We start from the raw sequence: 21384 nt of genomic DNA, 5'->3' as shown, positions 1-21384 counted from the left end.
GGAGCTGGAGCTGCTGTATGGGGGTGGGCGGGTGGTGGGAATGATTGCCAAGCCTCACAGTGGACATGTGGAGGACAAAGGAAAAACACTGGATATAAATGATTGATTTTACAGTTTTAATTTAATTTCTTCTCTTTAGAATCTCGTGGAAGTAAAACAAATTGCACATTAATTAAAAGGTCATTCACACACCCACCCAGTGCAGAGCAATATGATCTGTTTTCCTTAGTGGTCTTTTTTAATGATCCTTTAAGTACTGTAAAAATAAAGTAAATATGAGTTCCAAAGCATTACAACTGTTGTGTAAATCTATGTTTGGAGAACACGGCTTCAAAGAAAATTAGTTTGCTGTCAAGAATGGCGTGAATTAAAAAAACACAGCATTAGCATATTGCACATTCAGGATTCATGTTCTGAGTCCAAAAAAAAAAAAAAACTAATTTAAACTGAAATTATTCATGGTCAGAGTTCAGTACTTGTACAGGTCTACAATTTTGTCCCTGGTGTCCTTAGACAGCTCTTCGGTCTTGCCTATGGTTGAGAGGTTGGAGTTTGATTGATTGAGTGTGTGAGCAGGAATGTCTGTCTGTCTGTCTGTCTGTCTGTCTGTCTGTCTGTCTGTCTGTCATTAATGTATAATAGTTTCTAATTTCAGTTTTATATATATATATATATATATGCGTGTGTGTATATATATATATATATATATATATATATATATATATATATATATATATATATATATATATATATATATATATATATATATATATATATATGTGTATATACTTAACACAGATGATGTATAGATTTATGTGTCCCTATGTGATGACTGATACATTAGAAGTGTTTACCTATCTCTGCATAGGTGTGACTAAAATAGAATTTAATTAATTAATCTGATCCCCAAATAAGGATTTTATTGTTCTGTGGGGAGGGGGGTGGGGAATTTGGTTTGCTTTATGTTTGTTAAAGACAGGCTTCTGGGATGCTGTGTAAACAATCATAAGAATTTTGGACAAAAGTTTTCTCCCAGAGTCTACGCTGTGTGCATGTCTGAACTGATTATCTGTGATGTTTCAGAAATATCAGCGGACGTATTCATGTCCTTTTTGTTGCTCCACTGACAGCTCACTCTGTGACATGGCTAGCTTTGTTTATGTGCATATAAAGAAAGAGAGATTTGCTTAGGGTGGCATTTACACATGAACCGCTACTGATGAGAGGTCTTGAGTTTAATGCCCATGTCTAAACTTAGGCTGCTAATGAAGATCTAAAACTACATGCACGCATTAAAAACTTTCACTTTAAGACCGAAAATATCTCAGTTTTAGCAGAGATATTGTTTAAAATTTAGATATTGTTTAGTAATAGTTTCAACCATAAAATATTCAATAGGGAGGTGAGTATGCAACATGCTGGATGTGGAATTGTTGGCAGCCTTTTAGAAATCTCTAAGTTATGGTTAATCACGGTTAAGGGTAAAAATCCTTTGAAGCCTGTGTTTTGTTTTGTTTTGTTTTAGCTCAGATTATCTTCGCCTGATATTACCATTAGTTTGATAATCTGAAACATCTGGCAAAAAGCAAAAGTAAAAGAAATCTGTAAGAGGGCAAATAGTTTGTTCACAGCACTACATGATGGTTCAACTCCAAACCTACTGCCATGGAAAGTAACTAGCAGATTCATAGAAATCTGTAGGGGAGAGACCAAATTTTTTTAATGGCATCGGTTGGGTCTGCAGCATCAGAGCCAGACACCTGACGAAGCTGCATAAACTGATAAAAAATCAAAAAAGATGTTAAACGTGATGGAAAACAATGCACACATGATAAGTCACAGAGCTCTTCAAACAGGACCAATACAAGAGGTCAGTCCTGCAATGCCAACAGCTTTACCTAATAACTCAGTCTCTATAATGACTAATTGTTCCTTCTCATCTCATTTATGTGTTCATTTTAAAATAATTTTATCTTAGTCCAACGGGATCATTTTCCTGCTGTTTTTCTTGCTTGCAGCACTACTCAGCAGGCTGTTATGCATTTTTAATAAACATCTGTGGCTCAAGGCAGCAAAGTTTTCCATGGAATGAATAAAGCAAGCTTAGAGGTGATGAAAACTCTGAAACATAGGGTGGAAAAAGATGACGCAAGCAACACGCATCACATCGCTATATATTGGCGTGGATTGTTTATGCCCTTGCAGCCTGGGATGATAGAGGAAGAAGCGCTCTGTGTGAGCACCCTGCACAGATTGACTCGTACAGTCTCGCTCTGACGTGTAATTTGTTTGTATATAGATGAAAGCAGGCGATCGAGGCAGCGCTGCCAGGCCTGATTCTGAATCACTCTGAAGTGAGAGAAGAAGAGCTAAAATTAGAAAGGAAAGTCATTAAAAAAGACAAGGGCAGCTCAGAAAAAAGCTCATGTCTTTTGCTTTCTGCAATAATTAATAATGCTTAGATAAAAATACAAAACTGTCCGAAGCTACTGTAAGAAGGAGAAATTTAACAGAGGGGTCCATTGGAGGCGGAAAAGGGTTCTACGAGACCTAAGAAAACATTGCTGCACAGTACTAATAAGGGTATATTTTTGCATGGATAGTGTGTGCACATTTTTAAAGTTCAAATAAAAGAATGAAATTCAATGGCAAAAATTACGTATTATGAATATTTGCATGGATTTTGTTTTACTTCCATGTATTTTATTAGATTTTATGTGATTACCCAGCATAAAGTACAGGTCCTTCTCAAAATATTAGCATATTGTGATAAAGTTCATTATTTTCCATAATGTCATGATGAAAATTTAACATTCATATATTTTAGATTCATTGCACACTAACTGAAATATTTCAGGTCTGTTATTGTCTTAATACGGATGATTTTGGCATACAGCTCATGAAAACCCAAAATTCCTATCTCACAAAATTAGCATATCATTAAAAGGGTCTCTAAACGAGCTATGAACCTAATCATCTGAATCAATGAGTTAACTCTAAACACCTGCAAAAGATTCCTGAGGCCTTTAAAACTCCCAGCCTGGTTCATCACTCAAAACCCCAATCATGGGTAAGACTGCCGACCTGACTGCTGTCCAGAAGGCCACTATTGACACCCTCAAGCAAGAGGGTAAGACACAGAAAGACATTTCTGAACGAATAGGCTGTTCCCAGAGTGCTGCATCAAGGCACCTCAGTGGGAAGTCTGTGGGAAGGAAAAAGTGTGGCAGAAAACACTGCACAACGAGAAGAGGTGACCGGACCCTGAGGAAGATTGTGGAGAAGGGCCGATTCCAGACCTTGGGGGACCTGCGGAAGCAGTGGACTGAGTCTGGAGTAGAAACATCCAGAGCCACCGTGCACAGGCGTGTGCAGGAAATGGGCTACAGGTGCCGCATTCCCCAGGTCAAGCCACTTTTGAACCAGAAACAGCGGCAGAAGCGCCTGACCTGGGCTACAGAGAAGCAGCACTGGACTGTTGCTCAGTGGTCCAAAGTACTTTTTTCGGATGAAAGCAAATTCCGCATGTCATTTGGAAATCAAGGTGCCAGAGTCTGGAGGAAGACTGGGGAGAAGGAAATGCCAAAATGCCAGAAGTCCAGTGTCAAGTACCCACAGTCAGTGATGGTCTGGGGTGCCGTGTCAGCTGCTGGTGTTGGTCCACTGTGTTTTATCAAGGGCAGGGTCAATGCAGCTAGATATCAGGAGATTTTGGAGCACTTCATGCTTCCATCTGCTGAAAAGCTTTATGGAGATGAAGATTTCATTTTTCAGCACGACCTGGCACCTGCTCACAGTGCCAAAACCACTGGTAAATGGTTTATTGACCATGGTATCACTGTGCTCAATTGGCCTGCCAACTCTCCTGACCTGAACCCCATAGAGAATCTGTGGGATATTGTGAAGAGAACGTTGAGAGACTCAAGACCCAACACTCTGGATGAGCTAAAGGCCGCTATCGAAGCATCCTGGGCCTCCATAAGACCTCAGCAGTGGCACAGGCTGATTGCCTCCATGCCACGCCGCATTGAAGCAGTCATTTCTGCAAAAGGATTCCCGACCAAATATTGAGTGCATAACTGTACATGATTATTTGAAGGTTGACGTTTTTTTGTATTAAAAACACTTTTCTTTTATTAGTCGGATGAAATATGCTAGTTTTGTGAGATAGGAATTTTGGGTTTTCATGAGCTGTATGCCACAATCATCCGTATTAAGACAATAAAAGACCTGAAATATTTCAGTTAGTGTGCAATGAATCTAAAATATATGAATGTTAAATTTTCATCATGACATTATGGAAAATAATGAACTTTATCACAATATGCTAATATTTTGAGAAGGACCTGTAGTGCGTAATTATAAACTAGAAGACAAATGCATACATTTGACCTCAGCCCCTTTTTACTCTGATACCCCTTTAAAAAATTCCAACTGCTTACAGATGTCACCTAATTAGTATCCTTCCAGTTTACAATTAGATTTTAATTTGATTACATTTATTTAGTGGAGGTAAATTTCCCACTTTAAGAAATACTTGTTTTCAACAAAATAATTCGCTATTGGCAACAATGAAATAAATGAAACTGAAGCATTTTATTTATTTATGTCTATTTTACTTCTTTTTAAGTTGATCAATATGTCTAGGAACATTTAATTAGTAACCTATAACTATGTTTCGCTGAGGTAAACACATGATGTGACAGATCACTGAGAACATCTCTTTTTGACTAAATATGTCTACAGTAAGAACAATAATTTAAAAGTTTTTAAAGCAGTTGGAATTGTGACTAAAAGGCTGGATGAGAACCTGAATTTAAGTTGCAACAATGATCAGGATGGAAATAAAAGAAAATCTCCATAACAGCTACAGTTGTTCGACAATGAAACTGAAACACCTGTCATTTTAGTGCGGGAGGTTTCATGGCTAAATTGGACCAGCCTGGTAGCCAGTCTTCACTGATTGCACATTGCACCAGTAAGAGCAGAGTGTGAAGGTTCAATTAGCAGGGTAAGAGCACAGTTTTGCTCAAAATATTGAAATGCACACAACATTATGGGTGACATACCAGAGTTTAAAAGAGGTCAAATTGTTGGGGCACGTCTTGCTGGCGCATCTGTGACCAAGACAGCAAGTCTTTGTGATGTACCAAGAGCCACGGTATCCAGGGTAATGTCAGCATACCACCAAGAAGGACGAACCACATCCAACAGGATTAACTGTGAACGTAAGAGGACGTTGTCTGAAAGGGATGTTCGGGTGCTAACCTGATTGTATCCAAAAAACATAAAACCACAGCTGCCCAAATCACGGCAGAATTAAATGTGCACCTCAACTCTCCTGTTTCCACCAGAACTGTCCGTCGGGAGCTCCACAGGGTCAATATACACGGCCGGGCTGCTATAGCCAAACCTTTGGTCACTCATGCCAATGCCAAACGTCGGTTTCAATGGTGCAAGGAGCGCAAATCTTGGGCTGTGGACAATGTGAAACATGTATTGTTCTCTGATGAGTCCACCTTTACTGTTTTCCCCACATCCGGGAGAGTTACGGTGTGGAGAAGCCCCAAAGAAGCGTACCACCCAGACTGTTGCATGCCCAGAGTGAAGCATGGGGGTGGATCAGTGATGCTTTGGGCTGCCATATCATGGCATTCCCTTGGCCCAATACTTGTGCTAGATGGGCGCATCACTGCCAAGGACTACTGAACCATTCTTGAGGACCATGTGCATCCAATGGTTCAAACATTGTATCCTGAAGGCGGTGCCGTGTATCAGGATGACAATGCACCAATACACACAGCAAGACTGGTGAAAGATTGGTTTGATGAACATGAAAGTGAAGTTGAACATCTCCCATGGCCTGCACAGTCACCAGATCTAAATATTATTGAGCCACTTTGGGGTGTTTTGGAGGAGCGAGTCAGGAAACGTTTTCCTCCACCAGTATCACGTAGTGACCTGGCCACTATCCTGCAAGAAGAATGGCTTAAAATCCCTCTGACCACTGTGCAGGACTTCATTCCCAAGATGAATTGACGCTGTATTGGCCGCAAAAGGAGGCCCTACACCATACTAATAAATTATTGTGGTCTAAAACCAGGTGTTTCAGTTTCATTGTCCAACCCCTGTATAAGATGAATGAATATTAAATGTTTGTGAGTCAGAAAAAAAGAAAAAAACCTTTTCTGAAATTTTGGTTAAGTCTTCTGTTGCTTTTTCATTTCTAACCTGTCTGAACTTTAGCCAAGGTGAACAGGCATTGCAAACATGAATAAGGGCAATATTACAGCAGTAAGTATCCAGTAAACAACAGTGGCCAGCAATACTACATTGGCATAAATATATGTTGTTGCTGGCTATTTACATATATATGGATGTTTGATGAGAAAATTCAACTATGAGGAGCCATTGGAATAATTTTCAGAAGCAGAGGCTGAAAGAAAAGCATTTTTCATTACATATAAAAATATATTTAAATATTTGCTTGTGAAGCATTTTTAGCCATGATGACTGAGCCATATATGCAATTCTTGTTTTCTATTTATACACTTTGTTATGAGTCTGAAAGAGTTTGTGTGAGAGGGAGCTGTTTCCTCACTGGCCACATTTCCAGTGCCAGGAAACCTCACACATTGACGTATTTGCCTAACAGATTGAGGCAGCCACCCCGAGGAAGCCTCACAGCAGAAAATTGCAGAACGGTGCCAAGTTGCCAGTCACTGTTGCACGTGCCTATGTGCACATGCATGAGTGTTTATCCCTACATGGCGGTCCCATCCCTTCTCCTAGTGTTTTGCTGTTTTTAGACACAGATTGATGCTGTGTGTCATCACCAGACTGTGTGGATTCCGAGTAAATATAAATTGAACTGGGAACTGCAATCTGTAGGGAATGTTAGATTTATCCTAGACATAACTGCAGGCTCTGCCTTTTTCTCCTATGTGCGGCAGATTCATATCTGTCTGTCTGTAGGCTGATTAGTAAAACCTGTTTACTATTCTGGATCTGGATTGCTTGGCCTTTTCTTTCTCAACCACTATTGGTTCAAACAAGCTGAAGCAGGATTATTGGTTTATTGAGGTAACTTCAGGTTTTGTCTTTAGATTTTTGCAATAAATTTAACCTGTTCTATTCAGGTTGAGAAATAAGAACGATCTGACCTCGATTTGGACACCCAATCACCCAACTTTTTCTCCTTAAATGTCTTGAGATCTAATCTAAATCTAGGATCTAATGTGGAATTGAGTTTTTGCCTGTGACACGAGCAATAACTTCCCCTCACACAGTGAGATAGAGAAGCAGACCCCAGAATATATCGCTTTTCGTCCAGATTCCAGGACTGTTGTTGGACAATAAGCTGGTAATGAGTGAATTTATAAGATTTGCAAACTTGTCAGACAACAGGGCAACTTTGTATTGTTTCTGGTTCATCATCGACGGTGGAGCAGTCTGAGCAGAGAGGGGCTGAAATTCAACAAACACGCAGGGGGAGAAAGGAGAGGGCTCTGAGCTCTCTGAGCAGGAGCAGACAGGTGAGGAGAGGCTATTGTTGTGGTATGAACTAGCTGCTAGCTAGTTTGTAGGTGTCTAAACAAGTATTACTAAGTATAGTATTACTATAATATTTGTAGAAAAGCTACTTTGAGGAGATGTGTGATGATGAAAAGTATTGGTGCTGTAATTTATATAAATTTAACCTTTTTGGGGGCCAATGAAAATGCAATTATTCATCAGTCAGCTGTTTTAAGGGTACAATTAAGTAAACAGCCTGTCACCAACAAATCATTTTGTAGAATATATTACATTTCTGTCAAAATCTCTTCAACTAATAATGTGGGTCTTTATGTTTCAATTTAATAAGGGACTATTCTATTTTTATTATTCAAGAAATGTTTAATGATTCATTTCTAGGAACTTGATTAGATAGTAGCTGGTGAAATTAAGTAGTGCATTTTAAAAGATCTTTGAGATAATTCATAATGTGTGTGTTTTAAATCCAAGATGGTTTGTAAAGAAAGATATCTGAAACAAACCAAGAAGAAGCTGCTTGAAGCAGCCAAAGGCAGAGGATTAACCAACTGGGTTAGAAAGAGTACAACAGGTAGGAACAAAAATACTAAGATTTTATATAGTCAACATTATAGATGTTTGGTTGTGCACTTATGTTGAATTTTACAAGAAACGGGTTTAAGAGTTATTAATTGTTTTCAGATGTACTGTAGTTAAATGTAGATTAATTGATAGATCAGATGAGATGTTGACAGAAATAACAAGAGACACTGAGCTAAGGTCAACACAGAACAGAATATAGACTAAGAAAGGAAAGTAAAGGAAAGTTAAATAAAATAGAAGAAAATCTAAGCTGCTTAACAGAACACAATTTCATAGATTTTTGCACGGGCTTACTTCTCCGTTGGGTAGTTACTCTGACTGAAAACAAGTTATGTGTTCTGTCCTTAGTATGTGTTTTAAACAGGTCATTCAGTCTGTCAGTCATTTTCTACCACTTATTCCATAGTGGGTCATGGGGGAGCTGGTGCCTATCTCCAGCAGTCTATGGGCGAGAGGCGGGGTACACCCTGGACAGGTCGCCAGTCCATCGCAGGGCAACACACAAACAACCATGCACACACTCATTCATACACCTGTTTTAAACAGGAACACCATGAATTTTTTTTGAAATTACTACCCAAGACCAATTTGGTGATGATTTTAAGATTTATAAATTAGTGCTAACATAAAGTCCTTTGGCTTTTTTTAGACTGGTGTTGTTTCAAGATGGTGGATGTCTTCTTTGTTCTTGGTTCCTGTCAGACTAACCATGAAGCCTTAGCCTCTACAACAGACTCATCTACATATACACCAAATGAAAACATCAGGAGAGTTGTCTACAGCAGGTAAAATATTTATTGATACTACCTATTGACGGAACTCCACTTAAAAGAAGCTGTTCTTCTCAGGTTACAAGTTGATAAATGGTTGGTACAAAAACCACACAGGTTTGAAAAAATGGAGTGGCATGATACGGAAGTAAAATAGTCTCATTAGAATCAGACATTTTTAAACATTGAATTTATAATGCTGAATTCTTATCCTGTGCAATTATGTATGTGATTTTGTTTGTACTTAAAATTTGCCCGCAAAAATTTCACCTGCAAGAATTCACCTGAAAAAATTAAAATGCACAAATTCACCTTCAGTAATTTGACTGCAAAAATTTACCTGCAAACGTGTTGTCCTTGTGGTGACTCATGCCAAAGCAATCAGCACTAGCTCGGGTCAAGCAGCTGATAATGCATCTTAACATTGGAGGCCACCTGCCAAAAAATGTTTTGGAGCATGACCAGCACTAAGGTGGTCAAAATGGAAAAAAATGCACTGATATGGCCATTTATAAATAAAGCTTTTGCAAACCCCGAATTGTGTTTATAGGATTCTGCTATTTGTATAGAATAATCTAGTCCAGGTTTGAAGTGTCAAAGTGCTGTAGGTTTTGAGTTGGAGCAGATTATGTTGCTCAAGGTGATGGAAAATGAGGTGAAATTGCCCTTTAACTGTTTTCCGAATCAGAAGCCACAACTGGAAGCCAACTTCAGCTTTGTCGCTTCCTTCTTGGTCAAAAGAAGAGCCTCTGAAAAAATGAACTGGTGAGTCACGTGATCAAATGAGTGTAATTTGATTGGCTAAAAGCCAATCGACTCTTCCTCTTGGATTTTTTTTGGCAGGTGGCAACCAATGTTAAGATACATTATCAGCTGCTTGACTTGATCTAGTGCTGATTGCTTTGAAATGAGTCACCACAAGGTCAACACGTTTGCAGGTGAATTTTTGCAGGCAATTTTTTGCAGTTGAAATATTTGCAGGCAAATTTTAAGTACAAAAAAAAAAAGCATAAATAATTGATAAAACTTCAGCGTTATAAATTCAGTGTCTAAAAAATGTCAGATTCTAAGGAGACTATTTTACTTCAAAAGCATAGTGACTTAGTAGCAGTGCTGACATCCTTCCACACAGTCGACTAAGTGGTAGATAGCATAGCTTACATCATGTCCTTGATCTGTAGTGCATGTATCCGCTAAATCCTTCAGTGCTAATGGAAATGGTGGGGACTTCTCTCAGCAGTCAGCCAGTTCAGTAGTTGGTTACCATTGACACTTTGGAAGCTGACAGGTGGAGAGACATTGCTGACCCAGATGTACCTGCCACTCTGCACTAACAGGTGCATTTCCCTTCTATGTCCCTAGTCTAGTTTAATGGCCCTATGTTCCACCTTCGTGTCTTTTTGTTTTCCAAAGCTACAAAGCAAATTAGCTCTCCCTCCTTGTCCGATGATGCCATGCAGAAAATGTGGTAAATGTAGGAATTTGTCACCAGAAATGTGGGAAATTGGTACACTTGACTATGAAACCTCAAGTGTATCCCTGATTCTGTGGGAGCCTTTAGGCATGTATACCTGCTGCTTGGACGTCCATAGATGTGAGGTTGGTGCACCTCTCCAAGGGTGCTGTTTGATCTCGTGCCTTTACCTTTCAATAGATACTTCAAATGTATGAGACATAAAAAACACATTCCTTGTTACTTAGTACCTGCCAGACTGTGCAGGACCAATCACTGATCAATCGATCAATCAAATTTTTCAGATCTGACAGTTTTTTACACAAGTGCCTAATGATGCCTCACATAACCATCACTATACCCTCCAAGCACAGGAAATGGATCTTTTTAACGCTCCTTCTGGCTGGCCTGTCATTCTGCTTATTAACCCCATCAATATGCACCAAAAACTGGACATTGTTTCAACACCATAAGAATCCTAACAACATTTAGACATCAGTAGATATATTTGTGTAGATGCCTTTTCCCCTCTCACTTTTCAACCAAATTTGTTTGTTGTTAAGACAGAATGTAAAGTTGTTGTTTTGTTTCTTTTTTAATGGTGAGGTAGCCAGAAGCATCCTCAAACCATGATACTTCCCGCCCCATTCTTCACAGTTGGCATGAGAATATGATCCTGCTGTAGTACCTTTGTTCCAATGTTAAATTGTAGACTCATCTGTCCAAACACATTTTTTTTAGAAGTTCTAATATTTGTCTAACTTCCTTCTGGCAAACTTTATTCTGGCCTTGGTGTTTTTTTTGAGAGAGAAAAGATCCCATGAAAGTTAAACTCTCTTTCTGATTGTACAGGCATGCACTTTCACATCAACAGCAGTAAGAGCATGCTGTATGTTCTGTGATGTTATTTTAAGGTTTAGCATTTTGCACACTACTCTCAGATTGAACTTACTTGGACGGCCAGACTTGCGTATGCCAATTGTTTGTGTTTTATTATGAAGAGTCAACCAATTGGAAGAGCAAACACTGTCATCCCATACTTGATAGAGTAAATACTTGAACTGCATTTATGGGTGATAGCCTTACTGAGCCATCCCCACACTAGATGTACTTTATTTCATTTTCTGGAAAACACTCTCTCACACTCGTGCATCATTGAAATGTCAAACCACACGCATGTGCTGACATTGGGTGCATCAGTGCTTTTACACCTACCTAGCTGTTGAGACACGTGCAACCTTGATTTATTCCTCTAAATACTAATGCTGGTACACATCCTACATCAAGTGTTTTCCTAGAATATCATCTCATTAATGGTGTTTTTAAGAGGATTTCAGTTAGATTTAAATTTTTGTCTTTTGATTGTCAGCTGTTTTAGTGTGAAGAGCTGCTAAAACAAATTAAAGACTATATTTATGCAGTTACATGAGAAAAATGCACATCTGTGCTTCCCTACAATAAACTGAGACCAACATCTTGTCAAACGTCATAACCATCACTGCTTCCAACAAACTCAATAAGTGTTTGCATCCTTTCAGTTTCTTGTAAATTAGTGCAGAAAGGAAAGAAAAGACTCTTCTCAAAGCTGTACTTATACTTAGGTTAGAGCTCTCACAAAATAAATGTGAATTGGCTAAAATTGGTATCAGCTTTGCAAAAACCAAAGATCAGATTTTTTTTTTTTTTCAAGAAGCAAAGTATTTTTCTCCATTCGGCATGTCTATGTTTGAAGTCATTATGAAAACAAATAATCGTTTACTGCTCAAGAACACTGAATTCCATAAGAAAGGAAGGAAAAAGAACTTCAAACACTGAAATCTTCCGATGCAAATTTCTCATTCTAAACAGGTATCATACATTTTTATTATACTGTACAAAAATGTAAGAAATTTTAATAAAATGATACAACACTGAAGCTTTCACTGGTCATTTTCTCTCATTACAATGGCAAAAAATTATTCAGTTTCTTTAACCCCAGGCTGGAGAAACAAACATCAGCTTCATAACACACATGCTTGTTAAGCTTTGAACAATGCAGGCACTGTTCACGATGCTTTTAGACAGTTACTGAACGACCACATAATGTTTGATAAGCACATAGCCAAGTAACTGTTTTAAACATTTATTTCTTTTTCTTATTCTTTTGATATATACATTCATCATATTGCCTAAATTGGGGTATTTCAATGGTTTATTATCGTACAAATCACAAGTTGAAAAGTTTAAACATGATGCCTATATCCAGAAAAGCAATATGATGATAATAGAATGTTGCTGGGCCAGTAAAACCTCTTAGCCCATAATGAAAGAAATGTAAATTGCATACCTTATCATGAGTTTGTGGGAACCCCTAGGCAATCTTGGGTTAATTTATCCCAGATTGAAAAGATAACAACGTAAGGCTGTGTTGTCCACAAGAGATAGACAGCGGGTGCTGGTTAATTTAACTGTCACAGGTTGGAACAATAATACTGGTTTAAGTGGACAATTTATGTCCTACAGTTTTGACATCAACGTAGTTACACCTTTCTGATATGGAAGAGAGAATCCTCTGCAAGATTTGTCTTTCACATTTCAGCTTGATTATTAGGTTTACAGTCTTTTCATATTATCTGTCTGAAATCATATGCTTTTTGGAAAATACAATTTTTTCTTGGAAAAGTAGTTCTAATAAATATGATGTACATCTGAAAAGTGATGTGCCAGGTTATCTCTCGGTTACAAAAACCAGTGTTATTATTTGTTTCTACGGTTATACTCATGACTTTCCAAGCTATGTTTCCAGCCATCAGCTGCACCCAGTTCACCCTCCAGATTGTTGTGCATTGATGGGGCTCATTAGGCAAACAAGAAGGCACAAAATAAACTGGCTTTTGGTGTACATAACAGAGGCCACAAAGAAAAAGAAAGTTTCAGTTAAATTCAGTTTATTCATATATATCTGATTCACAGTAAATATAATTTAAAAGCATTTTACATGACAAAAATAGTCAATTTATGCACAGCAATTGTTTAACCATTCTAATAATGGGGTATTATACTTCAGTTCAGGTTCAACTAGTATTAGTAATCTGCTGAATAAACTTAGTTGTACGTGTGCTTGTTTGAGAGACAATTGTAGTTGTGCAGATAGTGTAAGATTGGTCAGAACAGGTTGTTCTTTATCTGTGTAACGTCACTCATCCAAGCACAGAATGATCCCTCCCAGTAACTTGACTTCATTGTAACCTTCCCAGTGTTCAGCTCCTCAGCGTGTACATGCCAAAACACAGACTTGTACATACAGTGCCCAATATAAAAACTTTTATTTTATGATCACATACGCCAGTAAAGTTTGTTGACATTTTATTTGATACAAAGTAGTGCATAATTGTGGAATGGAAGGAAAAAAACATAAAAAAAACCCCACTTTTACAGATAAATTCAATACTGCCAGCTACCTTCATAAGTCACACATTTAATAAATAGAGTGAACATCAGTGAAGAAACAGCATCAAGAAGACCAAGGAACACAGCAGAGAGCTCGGAGATAAGGTTGTGAAGATGTTCAAAGCAGTGTTAAGTTGTAAAACAATATCCCAAGCTCTCAACATCTCACAGAGCACTGTTCAATATGTCACCTAAAAACAGAAAGAGTGTTGCACAAGTCCAAAACCTACAAACCCATAGGCTGGGCGAGGACAGCATTAATCAGAGATGCAGCTAAGAGGCCTGTGGAAACTCAGTATAAGAATCCGCTAGTCAATGTTCAGACCTAAATCCAATTGAGAAATGGGCAGAAAAAAAATACATGACACAAAGGTTTCTGTTTATAAAAAAAGGTTTAAAAACATTTAGTTGTTCGGTCTGTTAAGTGTTGTCCGGTGAATACCAGTGCAGTAAGGTGGTGGTATTAGAACAATAGAGAAAGGGGTGAAACGAGCTCTGGCATAAGTGAACAGCAAAACTCTGCACACACATGGAATAAATTCACACAATTTCTTAAAATATAAGAAATCAAAACATATTTTAACCAACTCTTTACTATACTACAACAATTCAACCAAAAATACCAAGGAAAATTAAAGGACAAGTAAAACCAATTAACTATTTGCAAATGAGAACAAATGTCAGAACAAAGGACTTTGCGGCAGCTTCGTGGCCGCTATGTGGATAGATTACCCTGGGTCGGCACACTGGACGTGTGCAGAGCTGGTGGCTCCAACGGTGGACTCTTCCAGGCCGGAGGAAAACTGCTTCACTTAGAGACATCTCCGCTTGTACTTAATCACTCCTTTTTCAGATGAAAATGCTGGATTATGTGAGCAGCAAATCAATACTTTTTTTTTTTTTTAAGCAATTCAATACTTACCTTTGTATTTCTCGATCAACTGGTATTTGACCGTCGAATTGTTTTCACTTTGGATCCAACGATTCTTCGAAGCAGTAGCCTTATACTCGCCCATGTGTTTAAAGACCTTCAGCTGATGCGCATGTCTCTCCGTTGGCCGCGGTCTGCAGTCAGATTAAGGGGGAGCGGAAGGGGAGAACTTGTTTTTGGTCAGAGATTCCAGCTCTGACTCCTGCTCTTCCTGGGCTGAGCTGGAAGTAGGTTAATTTGATTTATTTTAAAACTTCCAGAAAATTTAAAACCGCCCCTTGATTGTATACAGTTCAGAGTCCATGTTCATCCATGTTTCAAGCCATGGCTGGTGTCCCAACAAGCCTTTACATTTCAGAGAGCTTGTTTTACTCTTGTTCCAGAAAAACTAAATTTCTCAGGAGCTGCACACTTACACTACTCTCTAAAAAATGATGGCTTATCGACCAACTCTACAGAGTTTGTTTCGTATATGGTCAAATTAAAGAACCACAATTTATTTAAATTTTTTGTGGCTTTAAATCAGTGGAATTAGTTTCCTTTCACTTGGACATCATGGTCCTGTCATGGCTGGTCATAACAGCTGTTGTTATTGGTTGCTAGTTTTAAAACGGTAAATCTAGCTCTGGGCAGAAAGCAAACAATGACAAGGGGAAATTTACAGCTGGGAATATGATCTTCACATGTATTTTATGTGGATTCTTTTTCCTGCAAAAAATACAGCAGGTGGTGCTGTATGGAATCTTGTGTCGTAGCAAGGCTGATACGGAAAGTCCTTATTGCACACAGATAATCAGAAAAGCAGTCACTGTTCAGAGACAAAATGATATGAACAGAATAGTCACAAAACTCATCAAGGACTCATGCGACGTCTTTTACATAAAACCTCTCTGCCAATTGACCTTTTTTCTGTGCAAACTTATGAAGCAGTTTGAAATTCAACATTCAGTCTCTTGAAACCCCCCTGTAATCTTATTCAAATAAAAACTTAAAACTTGTAAAAGCAATGAGTAATCCCTAACAAAGGTAAAAAAGGTGAACAACTTAGCTCTGAGATGCAAATTTCAACCAAATTGATTTTAAGTAACAGAAGCAACTGCGTTACTGTTAGGTCAAATGTGAAATATTTCATAAGACAAGAATTTTTCACCAAACAACACACTTCTGCAGATAAATTTAGGTTTACTCTGACTAGAGAAGTCACTTTCTTGTTGGCGGTGTTGCAGATAGTTAAGAACCGTATCGTCACAAAGAACATCCCTGGATGAAAACCTGTTAGAGGTTGCAGCAGACTTAAGATTGGGGAGGAGATTCATCTGCCAGGAGGACAACAACAGGAAACAATCAACCAGAGCTACAATAGAGTGCTTTAGACCGAAGCTTATTCATGTGTCAGGATGTCCTAATCAAAGTTTAAACTTAAACTCAATTCAGAATCTGTACCAAGACCTGAACATTGATAATCACAGATGCTCTCCATCTTATCTAACTGAGCTTGATCTATAATGCAAAGTGGGTGTTACTGAAGTCTTTGATGTGCAGAGCTGGTAGAGACATGCTGTATACCAATAGACTTGAAGCAAATGTTGCAGCAAAAAGTGGTCTTAAAAGGCATTGAATCAGAGGACTGAATCTCCCAACTTTCAGATTTTAATTTCTAAAAAAAAAATAAAAGGAAAATCATACATCATATACGTCACATACATCATTCTCTTTTTCCATGTCACAGTAATGCACTACTTTGTGTTGGTCTATCACCTGATCTCAGACCCCATAAACCCATTGGTTTTAGCATGACAAAATAGAGTTTAATGCAGATGTAGAAAGTGAAAGCATGGGTAATTGGGTAAAATGGCATGGTACCATGATAGGATGCCAACTGTGCAATAAGTCCAGTTGTGAACATTTCTCGCTACTAAGTATTCCACAGTTAACTGTTAGGTGAATTAAGCAGAGCAGAATCAAAAGTGGTTCAGCCATTAAGTGGTAGGCCATATAAAATCCCAGACCAGGGTCAACACATGCTGAGGTGCAGAGTAATCAGAAGCTGAGCAGCTGCATAAAAGCCTTGCATCACCAAGATCAATGTAAAGCTGTAGATGAAGAGGTGTAAAGCACGTCACCACTGGGCACTGAAGTGATGAATCATACCTCTCTGTCTGACAATTCAATAGATGAGTCTGGGGTTGGCAGTTTCCAGAAGAATGGCACTACCCATAGTGCACTGTGTCAAGAGTAAAGTTTGGTGCAGAGGGGATTATGGTGTGTGGCTGTTTTCCTGGAGTTGGCATTGGTTCTTTAGTTCTTGTGACAGGAACTTTTAATGCCTCCCCATACCACACATGTTGGTATGGGGAGGCATTAAAAGTAAAGCTGAGACTGTGAGCAAAGTCATCTCATCCAACATCAGTGTAGGAATTGGGGTTGAAGAGGCAAGCAAAAATGAGGCGAGGTTCATCACTGTGTGAACAGCTGTGTCGGCAAATAGTCCAACAATTAAAGAACAAGTTTCTCAATGTACAATTGCAAGGAATTTAGAGATTTCATTATCTACAGTCCATAATATCAAGAGATTCAGAGAATCTGGAGTAATCTCTGCACGCAAGCAGGAAGGCTTAAAACAACCATTAAATGCCCTTGAACTTCGATCCCTCAGGAGGCATTGTATTAAAAACGGACATGGGCTCAGGAACACTTCAGAAAACCATTTTCAGTTAACTCAGTTAAGTGCAAGTTAAAACTGAGTCCACATTTCAAATTGTTTTTAGAAATCACATATATTGTGTCCTCTGGGCCAAAGAGGAAAAGGACTTTCCAGATTGTTATTAGTGCAAAGTTCCATGGCCAGCATCTGTGATTGTATGGAGGTGTGTTAGTGCCTATAGCATGGGTAACTTTCACATTAATGCTGAAAGGTAAATACAGGTTTTGGAGCAACATATGCTGCCATCCAAGCAGTGTCTTTTTCATAGACGTCCCTACTTATTTTAGCAAGACAAAGCCAAGCCAAGACTGTCGAACAATTGAAGATGTACATCAAGTAAGAATAGTAAAGAATTCCACCTACAGAGCATCAACAATTAGTGTCCTCAGTTCCCAAACGCTTATTGAATGTTGTTTAAAGGAAAGGTGATGTAACACAGTGGTAAACATGTTCCTGTTCAGCTTTTTTGGAATGTGTTGCAATCTATAAGTTACAGTCACAAGCTTCAGAGTATTTTACTGAGATTTTGTGTGACAGACCAACATGAAGAAGAACAATCTATAATGGTTCTAAAATGTTTTACAAATGAAAATCTGAAAAATGTGGCATTCAATTTTCAACAACTTCTCCTCCAACATTTTACTCATTCATGAGAACGTCCAAACTTCCGTCATTCTCCAAAGTGAAATCCCTGGATCTACTGGCTACTGCAGATAAGATACTGAGTACAAATAACAAATCTACAAAATCCCACTTCCCAAAATAAAAACAGTCTCTTTCATTAGGGCCTTGCAAAAGTAATCATCCGTTTATTCAAACACAGACATTAAGTACTTTATTAGGATTTGGTGTGATAGACCAACACATAGAAGTGCATAGTTGTGGAAGGTGAAAGGATTAATGGTTTTTAAAATATTTACAAATAAAAATCTGATTCAGCCCCCTCTTCTCTGACACCCCTGAATTGTATATGTGTGTAATTTAATTTCAGTATAAATCTAGATGTTCTGTGGTTTGTTAGAGAACATTAGTGAACAAACAGCATCATGAAAACCAAGGAACATAGCAGACAGGTCAGGGTAAAATTGTTATGAGTTAGGTGACGAATCAAGGCACTGACAGGAACGTGGGATGACAATTGTGAGGATTTAACAATAAGAAAACATAGCATGTCACAAGGAGAACTGGACATGAAGGATGGAGAGGAGAAACAGGAGGTACAATGAAGAAGTGACAGGCATTGAAATGGAATGTAGAACCTGACAGCAGAACAGAAGGATCCAATGGAAAACAATGGCCAACAGTAAGCTTAAATACTAGAGGAAGTGTGGAAAATTATATTTTAGTCAGTTTTTAGTATCTCACAGAGTTCAATCTATCATTTGGAAATTAAAGGTATGGCACAACTCAAAACCTACCAAGATTTGACACAGGCTTCGTTGAAAGATCCTTACTCAAAGAGTAGCCAAGAACCTATAGAAACTCTGGCGGAGCTACAGACATCTGCACCTCAGAAAGCGTGACATAAAAAAAACTCAATTTTTAGAAGAAAGCCATATGAAATCCTGCTTGCAATTTGCTACACGTCATGTAGGGGACATAAGAAACAAATGGAAAGTGCTTTGGTCTTTTTGGCCTGCAGGCAACCAACACACATCTACATCACAAAAGAATAGAGCTAAACATATGGTCCCGGATAAAAGCAGGTTAGAGGCTACAACTTGAGACTGAGCTGGAGGTTCACCTTGTAGCAGGACAACAAGACCAAATGCACAGCCAGACAGAGCTACAACGGAATTACTTAGATCATATTTATGTGTTAGAGTGACCTAGTCAAAGTCCAGACCTGAATCCAAACAGAGCATACAAACTATGGACTCAGGGGAAATAAATGACCCACCTTTTAGAATTTGAATTATGAATATCTTTTCAACCATAATTTTATTTCTTACACTTGACAAATGTACACTGCCTTGTTTTAGTCCATAACCCAAATCCCAATAAAAGACAGGGAAAGGGTAGGAAAACATTTGCAATGCATTAGATGTGTTGGGACCTAAAGCCAGGGATTACAACATCAAGATGCAGAACAAACCTTTCTGGAACTTTCAAAATAAATTGCATTAACAGACTTCCAGCACAACTTAGGAAGGGGAGGGTTAACAGCGGACTTCCCATGATGCCACTGTCTGTATAAAAGCACCCCCTTTCCAATGAATCGATCTCTTCCACCCGGACCCCGCTGCGGAGCTGGCAGGAGAGACACAGCGCGCTAATGTCTCTTTGCAGGCAAACAGACGTAACTCTTCAAACTGGATCCAAGAGTGTCTAAGATCACGCGGTCATATGCACTAAGTTAAGTACGAATGAATTGTTGTTTGTGTATCCAGTATTCATTCAAGAACGGGGATAATTAAGGTACAAGCGTTGCTTGACTTTCTCTCTGAGGTCTACAGAGGAAAACTTTGTTTCCACAGAGTTTCCCAGCAGAGGCCCTGTCTCTGCGACGCCGAGTGAAGCAGTTTCCCGAAGGAAGGACAACGGACGCATCACCGTGGTAACGTGCAGTTTGGTCGGGGACGGAGCGAGCCGTCCCACCCAACAGCTACAGAGGTTAGCTGAAGCTAACCCTTTTGTTCACAAGTTGCTTTCTTCAAACTTCGTCGCCCTGGACAACTCTTCCTCAGCACGGTTCACATACGAGGTTAGGGGCTTGGGCAGAGAGAAGTAGTTTAGAATGAAATAATCCAAAAATCTTTTCATTTTATGAAGTTCGGTTTTGTTTTTGTTGAACTCGGCTATCTTAGTGCTAGCAGGCTATCTGCTCAGCACGTGCTCAGTTTTGTGTTCTGTGTTTGTGTGTTTTTAAAGTTAAGACAAACTTTATTCAAAGGGTGATTTTAAACACAGAAGATTGGCCATAACGCGCCGTCCACGCTTATGCATTTTAACCCTTTTATTAACAGTATTTTAAAGGTATGTGTTTGATTCTGTTGGTAAGCTATCAGCTATTGTTAGCTTTAACTGCTAACAACTAAGAACACGTGCTTGCCTACTAAAGATCATCTACCCAGAAAGGTTGTTAGTTTTCAATCTAGTAAAATAATATTTCCCTAAACATTATTTTACTAAACTTGATAACTAAGTAAACACCATTAAGCCCCATTTCTCCAGAAAGATTTGGCTCTTTTCCAAAATATTTTACCATTTCCTTAATAATATTTCTTTAAATATTATTTTAATAAATAAAGGCAGCTAATGAGACACCGTTGAGAATTGGTCATCCAGAAGGTCGGTTTTATTCAGCAGATCATTCTTTAAAACATTATTTTATTAAAATAATATTTTATCTGATCTTGCATTGTGAATGGTTGTCTGAAGGTATGCTGATTATTGACTAAGTTAGTTCCAAGACTAATTTAACTTCACTTCCAGATTCTTCAAGATAATCCTTGGTTCTCAAACATAAATAATATTGCATGGTAATGTTGCATCACTCTTTCGTTCATGGTTTTCAACCATCTTTAATCAACTTGTTTATATTGTACATAGCCCATTAGTCTTCCTTATTCTTTATTTCTGCTTGGTAGTTTAGTTGGATTGTTTTAGCATAGTAAAGAGTTTGTTGATTGAAATGCATCTGACTTTGAGTTGACTTATTTTTGTTAATAAATTCTTGTATTTTAATAATAATGTCAGAGCTTGCCTCACACCTTTCTATTTTGTCCTAATACCACCGCCTTACTGGGCTGGTATTCACAGGACAACCCTTAACAGACCGAAATATTATTTAATAAAATATTAAAATATTAATATTAAATATTAAATAATATATTCATAATCATAGTCACAACAGATGTTTCTGAAGTGTCGTTGTACAGCTCTGAATAATTTATTTATCGGATCATCGTAGATGTGATCCCCTCGTCACCTCTTTAAACTTTACAAGGCACTGTAAAAGCAAACCAGATCAGACAGGTTA

The sequence above is a fragment of the Girardinichthys multiradiatus genome, chromosome 10 (genome assembly GCF_021462225.1).
Source record: "Girardinichthys multiradiatus isolate DD_20200921_A chromosome 10, DD_fGirMul_XY1, whole genome shotgun sequence".
NCBI classification, from domain to species: domain Eukaryota; kingdom Metazoa; phylum Chordata; class Actinopteri; order Cyprinodontiformes; family Goodeidae; genus Girardinichthys; species Girardinichthys multiradiatus.
Note: the sequence above shows the minus strand (reverse complement) of the source record.